This window comes from Salvelinus alpinus, chromosome 17, assembly GCF_045679555.1.
Source record: "Salvelinus alpinus chromosome 17, SLU_Salpinus.1, whole genome shotgun sequence".
Classification (NCBI taxonomy): Eukaryota; Metazoa; Chordata; class Actinopteri; order Salmoniformes; family Salmonidae; genus Salvelinus; species Salvelinus alpinus.
Genome location: NC_092102.1, coordinates 47503055 through 47520337, shown reverse-complemented (window position 1 = coordinate 47520337; position 17283 = coordinate 47503055).

Sequence of the window (17283 nt, the reverse complement as noted above, 5' to 3'; positions counted from 1 at the left end):
AGCCTGTGCCCAGGGTCCCTTGCCGTCCAGAATCTCCTCCCAGGTCCAGGAGTCCTGCGATTTCGGCCGCTACTGCTGCTGCTGCTCCTTACCACGCTGCTTGGTCCTTTGGTGGTGTGTGATTCTGTAACGTTCTTCGTCGGGCGAAAGAGAGGAGGACCAAAATGCAGCGTGATGATTATCCATTTTAATTGAATACTTTAACAACGAACAAAAACAATAAACCGACAAAATGAACGAAGACGAAACAGTCCCGTAACATAAACACAGGAACACAGTAACAGGAACAATCACCCACAACCCACAATACAAAACAGGCTACCTAAATATGGTTCCCAATCAGAGACTAACACCTGCCTCTGATTGAGAACCATATCAGGCCAAACACATAGAAATAGACAAACTAGACATACAATATAGAATGCCCACTCATATCACACCCTGACCAAACAAAACATAGAAACAAACAACGCAAACTATGGTCAGGGCGTGACAATAATATGTTGTATTAATAGAAAGGGAGGGGCTATGGGACCCCTCCTCCTCTACATGTATAGGATCCTAGATTACAGACTAACAATATATATATTCATTGTAAGGATTTAGAATTGTTCCACAGTCTTTAAGTCTGTGCCTATTATAAAGAAATGGGGGGGGGGGGGGGGCGTCTGTGAAATAGCATTTCAAACATAAATATAGAGCTCTGTAGGGGAGTAGAAGAGATAAGAGGCTAGTCAGACATACCTCTATAAATCAACTTGAGGGAGTGGTTTTTACTCCTGAGGCCTTAGAAAACACTGGAACTATTATATTTCTTGCAAGTTTGTACAGTTGTGTATTCATGGGCTTGTCTGAGAAGCAGCAGGTCATGACATCACAGGGTGTTGACTACATGCATGATAAAAGCAACTTGGACTTTTCCTATGAGGCATAACTCAGGAGAGACATCAGTTGAATGTGTGATGTTTGATCTTTGACTTCTGTCTACAGCTGTATTTTGATTAAAATGGTTATGATTTATAAGTGCACATTTTGAGTGTTCCTTATTTGTTAAGTATTAAAACGGAGCACAGAAAAACTGAACTAACAAAAGCCTTGCCTTGCTGTTGTTTTATTTCTTTACTTACAGACAGACAGACAGACAGACAGACAGACAGACAGACAGACAGACAGACACACACACACACACACACACACACACACACACACACACACACACACACACACACACACACACACACACACACACACACACACACACACACACACACACACACACACACACACACACACACACACACACACACACACACACACAGTCTTGTACAGCTAACCTTGTGGAGACACACAATTCAGTCCCATTCAAAATCCTATTTTCCCTAACCCCTAACCCTAAACCTAACCCTAACCCAAAAACCTAAACTTTATCCTAACCCTAACCCTACAACTAACCCGAGCTCCTAACCTTAATATTTAACTTAATTCTAACCCTAACACTAATTCTAACCTTAACCCTAAACCCCCTAGAAATAGCATTTGACCTTGTGGGGACTAACAAAATGTCCCCAGATGGTCAATTTTTACTTTGTTTACCATTCTGGTAGGGACTTCTGGTCCCCACAAGAATAGTTAAACATGTCCACACACACACACACACACACACACACATACCTTTTTTTTCGCACTATTGGTTAGAGCCTGTAAGTAAGCATTTCACTGTAAGGTCTACACCTGTTGTATTCGGCGCACGTGACAAATAAACTTTGATTTGATTTGGTTGTTCTCTCCATCTCTCAGCCTACCCAGGCGGTGCACCACATCCAGAGAACCTGCATCAATATTCTGCTCGTCCTCCGGGACTATTGCCTTGCAAATGTACATTTGACTCCATTTTCAGTGAGTTTCTTTCTTCTCATGCTTTGCAACCTGAGTATTCATTGTTGCGTTCTGCTGCTTCAGAGTATTTACTTCTTCAGGATTGAAATCAATCCCTTTCTTCAGGTTAACGATGCAGACAGTGTTCTTTTACACCAAGTCCATGATGTCATCTGCTCTCTCTTTGATTTTAGCCCCCACATTCACCCCCCTTTTCTACACTGCAAGCATATGAATGAATTCAGCAATGCCTTTTTTCTCCTTGGTGGTCTTAAAGTCACGATTGGCCTCATGGTGAAATCCCTGAGCAGTTTCCTTACTCTCCAGAAACTAAGTTAGGAAGGACACCTGTTACTTTGTAGTGACTGGGTTTATTGATACACCATCCAACGCCTAATTAATAACTTCACCATGCTCAAAAGGATATTCAGATAAAGAGCACACCATGCAATAATCTGAGACTGTGCTTAAAAATAATCAAATTTCTCCGCCATGTTGGAGTCAACAGAAATACGAAATGACATCATAAATATTCCCTTACCTTTGATAATCTTCATCAGAAAGCACTTCCAGGAATCCCAGTTCCACAATAAATCGGTTTTGTTCGAAAATGTCCATTACTTATGTCTAAGTAGCTCCTTTTGCTAGCATGTTTAGTGCTGATTCCTGATTATTATTTGACCATGCTTGTCACTTATGAACATTTTGAACATCTTGGCCATGTTCTGTTATAATCTCCACCCGGCACAGCCAGAAGAGGACTGGCCACCCCTCATAGCCTGGTTCCTCTCTAGGTTTCTTCCTAGGTTTTGGCCTTTCTAGGGAGTTTTTCCTAGCCACCGTGCTTCTACTCCTGCATTGCTTGCTGTTTGGGGTTTTAAGCTGGGTTTCTGTACAGCACTTCGAGATATTAGCTGATGTACGAAGGGCTATATAAAATAAACTTGATTTGATTTGATTTGCACATGTCCAAACGCTCGCGCAGATACAGGCAAACTCGGACGAAAACTTTAAAAAGTTATATAACACATCAGAAAATATACACCCCCCATAACTTTTTCCACATTTTGTTATGTTATTGCCTGAATTTAAAATAGATAAAATTGAGATGTTGTGTTACTGATCTACACACAATACCCCATCATGTCAATGTGGAATTTTGTTTGTCGAACATTTCAGAATTGAAAAGAAAATTCCAAGCTGAAATGTTTTGAGTCAATAAGTATTCAACCCCTTTGCTATGTCAAGCCTAATTAAGTTCTGGAGTAAAAATGTGCTGAACGAAATACCATAATAAGCTGCATTGACTCATTCTGTGTTAACTTCTTGTGAATAGGGGGCGCTGTTTTCACTTTGGGAAAAAAACGTGCCCAATTTAACTTCTTTGGGCTGCAGGGGCAGTATTGAGTAGCCTGGATAAAAGGTGCCCATTTCAAACGGCCTCGTACTCAATTCTTGCTCGTACAATATGCATATTATTATTACTATTGGATAGAAAACACTCTCTAGTTTCTAAAACCGTTTGAATTATATCTGTGAGTAAAACAGAACTCATTTTGCAGCAAACTTCCTGACAGGAAGTGGAAAATCTGAAATCGATGCTCTGTTCTAGGGCCTGCCTATAAATGTCCTTGATATTTATTAGTATACATGCACTTCATACGTCTTCCAATAGATGTCGACAGGCAGTGAGAGAAGAAATGGAGTGTATAACTTGATCTGGGGTCGAATAAAAGCTCTTGGCATGACGTGTCACCAGTTTCCTGTTTCCTGGAGCGCGCGAGAAGGGACCTGGTATTGCCTTCTGAAAAGCTGTCGTTATAGACGACTAATATCTCCGGCTTTGATTTTATTTGATAAATGTGACAATATCATCATAAAGTATGTTTTTTCAATATAGTTTTATTAGATTATTGAAATTTTTTCGGGACGTTAGGCGTGTTGCTTTGTCTGCGTTTGTTCACGAAGGAGAGCTTCGCGCCACTTTGCTAGCTTTCCGTGCTAATTGACTGGAGAAGAGGACATTCTAAAACCAAACAACGATTGTTCCCGACAAAGGACCCCTTGTACAACATTCTGATAGAAGCTCATCAAAAGTAGGACCCATTTAATGATGTTATTTCATATATCTGTCGTACATGTGTACTATTACTTTGCGCCCAGATTTTGGGCACTCTCTCGCCATAACGTAAACTGGATGTCGTAATGAAGTTATTTTTAGAATTCTAACACGACGATTGCATTAAGAACTAGTGTATCTATCATTTCCTATACAACATGTATTTTTTAGTAACGTTTATGAATAGTTATTTGGTCAGAATAGGTGATTGTCATAAAAATATCCGGACTTTCTGGGAAAAAGACGCTACGTTAGCACAATGTATAACCACTGATTTCAGCTCTAAATATGCACATTTTCGAACAAAACATAAGTGTATGTATAACCTGATGTTATAGGACTGTCATCTGATGAAGCTTATCAAGGTTAGTCAAAAATTATATATCTTTTGCTGGTTTGTTACGATCGCTAACTTTTGCTGCTGGTAAATGGCTTGTGTTTCTGGCTATTGTGGTAAGCTAATATAATGCTATATTGGGTTTTCGCTGTAAAACACTTAAGAAATCGGAAATATTGGCTGGATTCACAAGATGCTTGTCTTTCATTTGCTGTACACCATGTATTTTTCAGAAATGTTTTATGATGAGTATTTAGGTAGTTCATGTTGCTGTCTGTAATTACTCTGGCTGCTTCGGTGCTATTTGTGACGGTAACTGTGATGGTAGCTGCAATGTAAAACTGTTTTATACCTCAAATATGCACATTTTTCGAACAAAACATAGATTTATTGTATAACATGTTATAAGACTGTCATCTGATGAAGTTGTTTCTTGGTTAGTTTGGTTGGTTCTTGGTTAGTTAGGTTGGTTTTGTGCATGCTACCTGTGCTGTGAAAAATGTCTGTCCTTTTTTGTATTTGGTGGTGAGCTAACATAAATATACGTGGTGCTTTCGCTGTAAACATTTAAAAAATCGGACATGTTGGCTGGATTCACAAGATGTTTATCTTTCATTTGCTGTATTGGACTTGTTAATGTGTGAAAGTTAAATATTTCTAAAAAATATCTTTTGAATTTCGCGCCCTGCACTTGAGCTGGCTGTTGTCATAAGTGTACCGACGTCGGGCTTGCAGCCATAAGATGTTAACCTGTTTGGGCTCAAGGGGCAGTATTGAGTAGCCAGATAAAAGGTGCCCATTTCAAAAAGGCCTCGTACTCAATTCTTGCTCGTACAATATGCATATTATTATTACTATTGGATAGAAAACACTCTCTAGTTTCTAAAACCGTTTGAATTATATCTGTGGGTGAAACAGAACTCGACTTAGAGCAATTTTCCTATGTGTATGTCAGAATGCAGAATTTTGCTGGCTGTTCTGAGACCTGTGTATTAATTTGCCTGTCCTCTATTGGTTGAGATGCACTGCATACGCCTTCCACTGGGTGTCAGCGAATAGGGAGAGTTGAAATGGAGTTTCTACGTAGTTCCCAAAGGTTATAAATTGCTTGGAACCGAAGTGTCCCATCTTTCCACTCTTCGCTCTGACTCTTCGCTCTGTCTTGGCATGTCATTTTAGAAGCTCCCGTTTTAGCTCCTAGATATATCCGGCTCTGTTTTTATTTGATATAGGTGTTGAAGACATCGTAATGTTGTTATTTTAAACCGAATTATATCAGTTTATGTCAGTATATTGCGATTTTCGGGTATTTATTTTCGTGACGTTGTAGGAAGTTGGGTATCTCTGGCCCACATGGCTATTGTTTACTGCTAATTGCAACGTTGAAGACGACGTTCTCCAACCTAGCAACGATTCTTTTGGACAAAGGACACCTTTCCCAAGATTCTGATGGGAGTTCATCGAAAAGTAAGAACTATTTATGCTGATAATTCATTGTTCTGTTGAAAAATGTCAAATGCATAAGACGCCATTTCCTGCAGTGTAGCCTTGCGTTATCGCAGCCTGTATTGCGCAGTAAGGTTAATTTTAAAAATGTAATTCAGCGATTGCATTAAGAACTAATTTGATAAGAATAGGTGCCTTTACAAGATGGCGCCGGAAAGATTGCTTGACGTTATGGACACTATTCTCATTGTATAAGCACGATTTGTGCCGCTAAATATGCACATTTTTGAACAAACTCTATATGCATTGTGTAATATGATGTTACAGGACTGTCATCTGAAGAATTCTGAGAAGGTTAGTGAAACAATTAATATATTTTGGTGGTTTATACGTTATCGCTATTTTTGCCTTGAATCAATGCTGTTGTTATGTTTGCTATTGTGCTAAGCTAATATAACGCTATATTGTGTTTTCGCTGTAAAACACTTGATAAATCGGTAATATTGTCTGGAATCACAAGATGCCTGTCTTTCAATTGCTGTACACTATGTATTTTTCAGAAATGTTTTATGATGAGTATTTAGTTATTTGGCGTTGGTGTCTGTAATTTTTCTGTCTGCTTTCGGTGCAATTTCTGACTGTAGCTGCAATGTAAACTATGATTTATACCTGAAATATGCAAATTTTTCTAACAAAACATATGCTATACAATAAATATGTTATCAGACTGTCATCTGATGAAGTTGTTTCTTGGTTAGTGGCTATTTATATCTTTATTTGGTCGAATTTGTGATAGCTACTGATGGAGTAAAAAACTGATGGAGTAAAAATAGTGGTGTCTTTTGCTAACGTGGTTAGCTAATAGATTTACATATTGTGTCTTCCCTGTAAAACATTTTAAAAATCAGACATGTTGGCTTGATTCACAAGATGTGTACCTTTCATGTGGTGTCTTGGACTTGTTAACTTCTTGCAACTATAGGGGGTGCTGTTCTGCATTAGCATATTTGGGTCTCCAAATTAAACTGCCTCGTGCTAAATTCTTGATCGTACAATATGCATATTATTGTTATTATTGGATAGAAAACACCTTCTAGTTTCTATAGAAGTTGGAATTTTGTCTCTGAGTGGTACAGAACAATATCTACAGCACTTTTCATGACAGGTGTCAGATTTCAGAATTTTTTACCCCTGATCTGGAGTCTGTTTTTAAGGCGACAGTGAATGCTATGAAGAAACCGACACTGCCTACGTCTTCCTCTGGGTGTCTGTACGTCATCACGTTTTGAATGGAGTCTATTGCACAATCCCAGCCCATATAAAACCACAAAACGTGGGACTAACTTTCTCTCTCTCCGCGCGCCACAAGCAAGATAGGCATCGGACCTGCCTCATTCCAAATCGTTGTTTAACTAGTTAGATTTCTCCGGTCATGTTTTCAGTCGTTATAGTTGTTAAAAACATCATAATGTAGTTAATTTGAACCGTTTTATAGCAATTTATATCCGTTTAGTGCGATTTTGAGGAATTTCTTTGTCGTGCCCTTTTTAGCTTTGGAAACGTTTCGGGGTGTCGGTCGTTGGTGGTGGACATTTCGAAGGACAGAGGACATCTATCGACCAAAAGACGTTTATAACATAGAAAGGATACATTGCCCAAGAATATGATGGAAGAACAGCTCAAAGTAAGCAATATTTAATATGATAAATTGTTGTTCTGTCGAAATATTTTAAACGCATATTTCGCCATTTTGTTTGTTATCGCGTCACTTGGCGAACCCTGTATTGAAAAGTAAGGATAATTTTAAAAATGTAAATCAGCGGTTGCATTAAGAACTAATTTGTCTTTCGATTCCTGTCAACCCTGTATTTTTTAGTCAAGTATATGATTAGCTTTCAATTAAACTAGATCACTCTGATAGATGACGTCAGACATATTGAGGCTTGATTTCCTAGTATTTTTATTGTGTAACCACGGTTTTGTATGGCTAAATATGCACCTTTTCGAACAAACTGTATATGTATGTTGTAAAATGATGTTACAGGAGTGTCATCGGAAGAATTCTGAGAAGGTTAGTGAAAAAATTAATATATTTTGGCGGTGATTACGTTATAGCGCTCTTTGGCTGGAATCGATGCTCTGGTAACGTTTGCACATGTGGTATGCTAACTTATCGATTTATTGTGTTTTCGCTGAAAAACGCTTAGAAAATCTGAAATATGGTCTGAAATCACAAGAACTGGGTCTTTCCATTGCTATGCTTTGTCTATTTTTATGAAATGTTTTATGATGAGTAAATTGGTCATACACGTTGCTCTATCTAGTAATTCTAGTCGATTTGTGATGGTCGGTGCAATTGTAAACTGTGATTTCTACCTGAAATATGCACTTTTTTCTAACAACACCTATCCTATACCATAAATATGTTATCAGACTGTCATCTGAAGAGGTTTTTTATAGGTTATTGGCTATCAATATCTTAGTTTAGCCGAATTGGTGATAGCACCTGAAGGAGTAAGAAACTGATGGAGTTAGAAAAGTGGTGTATTTTGCTAACGTGTTTAGCTAATAGATTTACATATTGTGTCTTCCCTGTAAAACATTTGAAAAATCTGAAATGGTGGCTTTATTCACAAGATCTGTATCTTTCATCTGGTGTCTTGGACTTGTGATTTAATGATATTTAGATGCTACTATCTACTTGTGAAGCTATGCTAGCTATGCTAATCAGTGTGTGGGGGGGGTGGGGGGTGATCCCGGACCCGGGGTAGAGGCTCGTGAAAGGTTAATGTGTGAAAGTTAAATATTTAAAAAAATATATCTTTTGAATTTCGCGCCCTGCACTTTGAGCTGGCTGTTGTCATAAGTGTACCGACGTCGGGCTTGCACGCCAAACAGGTTAAACGGCCTCGTACTCTATTCTAGATCGTACAATATGCATATTATTATTACTATTGGATAGAAAACACTCAAGTTTCTAAAACCGTTTGAATTATATCTATGAGTAAAACAGAACTCATTTTGCAGCAAACTTCCTGACAGGAAGTGAAAAATCTGAAATCGAGGCTCTGTTCCAGGGCCATCCTATTCAATTGCTTGAAATCTATGGATATACATGCACTTCATACGCCTTCCACTAGATGTCAACAGACAGTGGGAGGTGAAATGGGGTGTCTAGCTTGATCTGAGGTCGAACAAGAGCTCTTGGAATGACGTGACCCCAATTTCCTTTGTCTAGCAAGACGCGGGAAGGAACCCTAGATTGCCTTCTGAAAAGCTTTCGGTATAGACGGCTAATATCTCCGGCTTTGATTTTATTTGATACATGTGATAATATCATCGTAAAGTATGTTTTTTCAATATAGTTTTATCAGATTATTGAACGTTTATCGGGAGTTTTGGCGTTTTCCGTTCTCTGCGTTTGGTGAAGATGGACATCTTCGCTCCACTTGGCTAGCTAAGGTTGCTAATTCGACAGGAGAAGAGGACATTCTAAAACCAAACAACGATTTATTCTGGACAAAGGACTCCTTGTACAAGATTATGATGGAAGCTCAGCAAAAGTAGGAACCATTTATGATGTTATTTCGTATTTCTGTGGTAAATGTTTAGTTCTATTTTCCGCCCTCATTGCAGGCGCTGTCTCGCTATAACGTAAGCTGTATGTCGTACTAAAGTTATTTTAAAAAATCTAACACGGCGATTGCATTAAGAACTAGTGTATCTTTCATTTGCTGTACAACATGTATTTTTTGGCTACGTATTCCCCTTGTGACCCCTTGTGAGACCATATGCTGACACATGCACATTTGTGGCCTGCTGGAGGTCATTTTGCAGGGCTCTGGCAGTGCACCTCCTTGCACAAAGGTGGAGGTAGCGGTCCTGCTGCTGGGTTGTTGCCCTCCTACGGCCTCCTCCACGTCTCCTGATGTACTGGCCTGTCTCCTGGTAGCGCCTCCATGCTCTGGACACTACGCTGACAGACACAGCAAACCTTTTTGCCACAGCTCGCATTGATGTGCCATCCTGGATGAACTGCACTACCTGAGCCACTTGTGTGGGTTGTAGACTCCGTCTCATGCTACCACTAGAGTGAAAGCACCGGCAGCATTCAAAAGTGACCAAAACATCAGCCAGGAAGCATAGGAACTGAGAAGTGGTCTGTGGTCACCACCTGCAGAACCATTCCTTTATTGGGGGTGTCTTGCTAATTGCCTATAATTTCCACCTTTTGTCTATTCCATTTGCACAACAGCATGTGAAATGTATTGTCAATCAGTGTTGCTTCCTAAGTGGACAGTTTGATTTCACAGAAGTGTGATTGACTTGGAGTTACATTGTGTTGTTTAAGTGTTCCCTTTATTTTTTTGAGCAGTGTATGATTTATACCTCAAATATGCACATTTTTCGAACAAAACATAGATTTATTGTATAACATGTTATAAGACTGTCATCTGATGAAGTTGTTTCTTGGTTAGTGACTAATTATATCTCTATTTGGTCGGTTTTGTGATAGCTACCTATGCGGTTGAAAAATGGTGAAAATATGCGGTTGAGTCTTTTGCTATTGTGGTTAGCTAATAGAAATACATATTGTGTTTTCGCTGTAAAACATTTTAATAATCGGAAATGATGGCTGGATTCACAAGATGTTTATCTTTCATTTGCTGTATTGGACTTGTGATTTCATGAAATTATATTATATGATATCCCTGTGGCGTTAGGCTAGGCTATGCTAGTCAGCTTTTTTGATGGGGGGGATCCCGGATACGGGAGAGAGAAGCGGTAGAGGTTTAACTTCTTGCGACTACAGGGGGTGCTGTTTTCTCATTAGCATAATTGCATTACAGATTAAACGGCTTCCTACTAAATTCTTGCTCGTACAATATGCATATTATTACTATTATTGGATAGAAAACAGTCTCCAGTTTCTATAGGCGTTGGAATTTTGTCTCTGAGTGGAACAGAACAAATTCTAGAGCAATTTCCCTGACATGGAGTCAGATTTCACACATTTTGGCCCCTGATCTGGAGTCAGTTTAAAGGCCACTGTTATTGCTATGAGGATACGGACACTGCTTACGTCTTCCCCTGGATGTCAGTACGTGATGACGCTTTGAATGGTATCGATTGCGCAATCAGGGGCTGCATAAAAGAGCAAATACCGGAAGTAGCATCCCTTTGCTGTCTGCCTCTTGCGCACGGAGGACGTCGGACTCGCCTCCTTCCAAGCGTTTGTTTAGCCAGTAATATTTCTCCGGTCATGTTTTTACTCGTTAGAGGTGTTAAAAACATCATAAGGTAGTTAATTTAAACCGTTTTATAGCAATTTATATCCGTTTAGTGCGATTTTGACCCATTTATTTCTGACGCACTTTGAACAGCTGGGCACGTTTCCAGTTCATGCCGAACGCAGTGGGCATTTCAACATGGCAGGAGGACAGCTTTCGACCAAAAGACGATTAGACCCAAGAAAGGATTCTTTGCCCAAGATTCTGATGGAAGAACAGCTCACAGTAAGAACAATTTATGATGATAAATCGTGTTTCTGTCGATAAATGTTAAACGTTTATGTCGCCATCTTGTTTGCTATAGCTTCGCTTGGCGCAACCTGTATTGAAAAGTAAGGATAATTAAAAAAAATGTAAATCAGCGATTGCATTAAGAACTAATTTGTCTTTCGATTCCTGTCAACCCTGTATTTTTTAGTCAAGTATATGATTAGCTTTCAATTAAACTAGATCACTCTGATAGATGACGTCAGACATATTGAGGCTTGATTTCCTAGTATTTTTATTGTGTAACCACGGTTTTGTATGGCTAAATATGCACCTTTTCGAACAAACTGTATATGTATGTTGTAAAATGATGTTACAGGAGTGTCATCGGAAGAATTCTGAGAAGGTTAGTGAAAAAATTAATATATTTTGGCGGTGATTACGTTATAGCGCTCTTTGGCTGGAATCGATGCTCTGGTAACGTTTGCACATGTGGTATGCTAACTTATCGATTTATTGTGTTTTCGCTGAAAAACGCTTAGAAAATCTGAAATATGGTCTGAAATCACAAGAACTGGGTCTTTCCATTGCTATGCTTTGTCTATTTTTATGAAATGTTTTATGATGAGTAAATTGGTCATACACGTTGCTCTATCTAGTAATTCTAGTCGATTTGTGATGGTCGGTGCAATTGTAAACTGTGATTTCTACCTGAAATATGCACTTTTTTCTAACAACACCTATCCTATACCATAAATATGTTATCAGACTGTCATCTGAAGAGGTTTTTTATAGGTTATTGGCTATCAATATCTTAGTTTAGCCGAATTGGTGATAGCACCTGAAGGAGTAAGAAACTGATGGAGTTAGAAAAGTGGTGTATTTTGCTAACGTGTTTAGCTAATAGATTTACATATTGTGTCTTCCCTGTAAAACATTTGAAAAATCTGAAATGGTGGCTTTATTCACAAGATCTGTATCTTTCATCTGGTGTCTTGGACTTGTGATTTAATGATATTTAGATGCTACTATCTACTTGTGAAGCTATGCTAGCTATGCTAATCAGTGTGTGGGGGGGGTGGGGGGTGATCCCGGACCCGGGGTAGAGGCTCGTGAAAGGTTAAACAATGCTGGTTAACATGATTTTTGAATTACTACCCCATCTCTGTATCCCACACATACAATTATCTGTTGAGTAGTGAATTTCAAGCACATGTCCACATCAACAACAAACTAGAATGGTCCTGACACACCAAGACAGTCATGAAGAGGGCACGACAAAGCCTATTCCCCTCAGGAAACTAAAAAGATTTGGCATGGGTCCTGAGATCCTCAAAAGGTTCTCCTTCCAGTTCTCTGCTGCCAATGACTGGAACGAACTACAAAAATCTCTGAAACTGGAAACACTTATCTCCCTCACTAGCTTTAAGCACCAGCTGTCAGAGCAGCTCATAGATTACTGCACCTGTACATAGCCCATCTATAATTTAGCCCAAACAACTACCTCTTTTCCTGTATCCACTGTATTTATTTATTTATTTTGCTCCTTTGCACCCCATTATTTATATCTCTACTTTGCACATTCTTCCACTGCAAATCAACCATTCCAGTGTGTTACTTGCTATATTGTATTTACTTCGCCACCATGGCCTTTTTTTGCCTTCACCTCCCTTATCTCACCTCACTTGCTCACATTGTATATAGACTTATTTTTCTACTGTATTATTGACTGTATGTTTGTTTTACTCTGTGTGTAACTCTGTGTTGTTGTATGTGTCGAACTGCTTTGTTTTATCTTGGCCAGGTCGCAATTGTAAATGAGAACATGTTCTCAACTTGCCTACCTGGTTAAATAAAGGTGAAATACATTTTTTTTTTTAAATGGGCTGACCAACCAGTGCTCCCGCTCATTGGCCAACCGGGCTATCTGCATTGCGTCCCACCACCCGCCAACCCCTCTTTTTACGCTACTGCTACTCTCTGTTCATCATATATAGATAGTCACTTTAACCATACCTACATGTACATACTACCTCAATAAGCCTGACTAACTGGTGGCTGTATATAGTGACGGGGTCAAATTGGGGTCACGTTAGGGGCTGCACCAAACGTTTAATGTATTATAATAATTGATTATAATATGTTGTATTAATTGAAGGGGAAGGGCTATGGGACCCCTCCTCCTCTACATTTATAGGGTTCTAGACTACAGATTAACAATATATATATTCATTGTAAGGATTTAGAATTGTTCCACAGTCTTTAAGTCTGTGCCTCTTATAAAGAAATGGGGGGGGGGGCGTCTGTGAAATAGCATTTCAAACATAAACATAGAGCTCTGTAGGGGAGTAGAAGAGATAAGAGGCTAGTCAGACATACCTCTATAAATCAACTTGGGGGAGTGGCTTTTACTCCTGAGGCCTTAGAAAACACTGGAACTATTATATTTCTTGCAGGTTTGTACAGTTGTGTATGCATGGGCTTGTCTGAGGAGTAGCAGGTAATGACATCACAGGGGGTTGACGACATGCATGATAAAAGCAACTTGGACTTTTCCTATGAGGCAGAACTCAGGAGAGACATCAGTTGTATGTGTGATGTTTGATCTTTGACTTCTGTCTACAGCTGTATTTTGATTAAAATGGTTATGATTTATAAGTGCACATTTTGAGAGTTCCTTATTTGTTAAGTAATAAAACGGAGCACAGAAAAACGAAACCAACAATTGCCTTGCTACTGTGATTTTCAAATGTCTTTTTACTGTTGTTTTATTTCTTTACTTACCTACACACACACACACAAACACGCACACCTTTGTTTCGCACTATTGGTTAGAGCCTGTAAGTAAGCATTTCACTGTAAGGTCTACACCTGTTGTATTCGGCGCATGTGACAAATAAACTTTGATTTGATGAGGTGGTTCTCCCCATCTCTCAGCCTACCCAGGCAGTGCACCACATCCAGGAACCTGCATCAATATTCTGCTCGTCCTCCGGGACTATTGCCCTGCAAATGTCCTTCACTTTTGCTTTGTGTTCTCGTCAGATCTTTTTGCGATTACATTACATCATAAATATTCCCTTACCTTTGATAATCTTCATCAGAAAGCACTCCCAGGAATCCCAGTTCCACAATAAATCGGTGTTTTGTTCGATAATGTCCATTACTTATGTCTAAGTAGCTACTTTTGCTAGCATGTTTAGTGCACATGTACAAACGCTCACGCAGATGCAGGCAAACTCGGACGGAAACTTCAAAAAGTTATATAACAGGTCGAATAAACAGGTCAAACTAAGTAGAAAATCAATCTTCAGGATGTTGTTATGATAACTATCCAATAACGTTCCAACCGGAGAATTCCTTTGTGTTTCTAGAAGTTATGGAAAGCAAGACGATATCGTTTGGAACGCGTGTGACCAGGAACTGGCATTCTGCCAGACCACTGACTGAAACACCACCCATCCGGCTCAACATCACACTAGAGGCTTCATTCCATGTTCTACAGACTGTTGACATCTAGTGGAAGGCGTTGTAGGAAGTACAAACAGATCCATATCTTACAGGGAATTGAAAAGGCGATGAGTTGAACATCGACCAGCCTCAGAATTCTCACTTCCTGTTTGGAATATTTCTCAGGTTTTTGCCTGCCATATGAGTTCTGTTTTACTCACAGACATCATTCAAACAGTTTTCGAAACTTCAGAGTGTTTTATATCCAATAGTAATAACAATATGCATATATTAGCATCTGGGACAGAGCAGGAGGCAGTTCACTATGGGCACGCAATTCATCCAAAAGTGAAAATGCTGCCCCCTATCACAAAGAAGTTAAAATAGTTACAGAGTTTATGGTTGTGATATGAGAAAACTGACGATGGGATAAACAACATTGTATTTGCTCCACAATACCAAAATAAATGAAAGAGTGAAAAGAAGGAAGTCTGTACAGAATACAAAGATTCCAAAACACGCATCATGTTTGCAACAAGAAACTAAAGTGATACTGCAAAAATTGTGGCAAAGAAATTAACTTTTTGTCCTGCCTTATGTTTGGGTCAAATCCAACACAACACATCACTGAGTATCCCTCTACATATTTTCGATCGCGGTGGTGGCTGCGTCATGTTATGTGTATGCTTGTCATCGACAAGGACTAGGAAGTTTTTTAGGATAAAAATAAACGGAATACAGCTGTAAGCACAAGCAAAATCCTAGAGGAAAACCTGGTTCAGTCTGCTTTCCAACAGACATTTGGAGATGAATTCACCTTTCAGGAGGACAATACCCTAAAACACAAGGCAACATCTACATGGTAGTTGTTTATCTAGGAGTGGCAGGTAGCCTAGTGGTTAGAGCATTGGGCCAGTAAGCAAAAGGTTGGTGGATTGAATCCCCAAGCTGTCTTTCTGCCACTGAACAAGGCTGTTAAAACCTTCTCAGCAACAACCTACTTCCTCTCACCAAGACAGTTCAAATGATTACTGAGTCAATAAATGTCAGATATTCCAAACTACTCTTTCCATTTATGCATTTGTTGATTAAAAGTACTATTACAAAGTGATCATGTTTAAGAATTAACACTTGGTTCTCTTCCTCATCATCACCCCCCTCTCTCCTGTCATCTATCTGCTCTATCGGTTCTTCATGATTGATCACAGGAGTATAGGTTGATCAGGGCGTAGCTAATGTCTCTGTTACTGATAACAGCAATAGGGGCGGTACCATCCTCTGTGTTCCTTATCTTTTACAATCACGCCTCCTTGAAGACAGAAAAGCTAGGATTCTAAAGCCAGATCTGTACTATTTCAGAAAAAAATAAGCAAACACGTTTAGTGTTCGTCAAAAGGCATGTGGGCGACTCCCCAAACATATGGAAGGACGTACTCTGGTCAGTTGAGATGAAAATTGAGTTTTTAGGCCATCAAGGAAAACGCTATGTCTGGCGCAAACCCAACACCTCTCATCACCCCGATAACCCCATCCTCACAGGGATGCATGGTGGTGGCAGCATCATGCTTTGGGGATGTTTTTCATCAACAGGGACTGGGGAACTGGTCAGAATTGAAGGAATGATGGATGGCTTTAAATACAGGTAAATTCTTTAGGGAAACCTGTTTCAGTCTTCCAGAGATTTGAGACTGGCACGGAGGTTCACCTTCCAGCAGGACAATGACCCTAAAGCATACTGCTAAAGCAACACTCGAGTGGTTTATGGGGAAACATTTAAATGTCTTGGAATGGCCTAGTCAAAGCCCAGACCTCAATCCAATTGAGAATCTGTGGTATGACTTAAAGATTGCTGTACACCAGCTGAACCCATCCAACTTGGAGCTGGAGCAGTTTTGCCTTGACGAATGGGCAAAAATCCCAGTGGATAGATGTGTCAAACTTATAGAGACATACCCCAAGAGACTTGCATCTGTAATTGCTGCAAAAGGTGGCTCAACAAAGTATTGACTTTGGCGGGATGAATAGTTATGCACCCTCAAGTTTTCAGTTTGTCTTATTTCTTGTTTGCTTCACAATAAAAAATATGTTGCATCTTCAAAGTGGTAGACATGTTGTGTAAATCAAATGATACAAACCCCCAAAAAATACATTTTAATTCCAGATTGTAAGTCAACAAAATAGGAAAAATGCCAAGGGGGCCAATCTACAGTTTTATATAGGGCCAAAGCTAAATGAAACTCTTTACCAATCCATATTTCTCAGGCAAAAAGTAAATCCACCTTCAAGAAAAAAATTAAATAACATTTAATGCGATAGACCATATGACTGGACAGGAAGTAGAAAGCATCAACTGAATGTTAAATGTGTTTCCTGTCAGCTATTTTAATTGTCTGTATTGTCTACTTGTTGAATGTTTGTGAAGTGTTGATTTGTGGTTGTTTGTAATGTCTTGTTAATTGGTGTTGGACTCCATGAAGATTAGTACAGAGAGAGAGAGAGACAGACACACATGGACACTACAGGTCAAAGAGGGAGTGCTGATCTGGCAGGGCCTGACA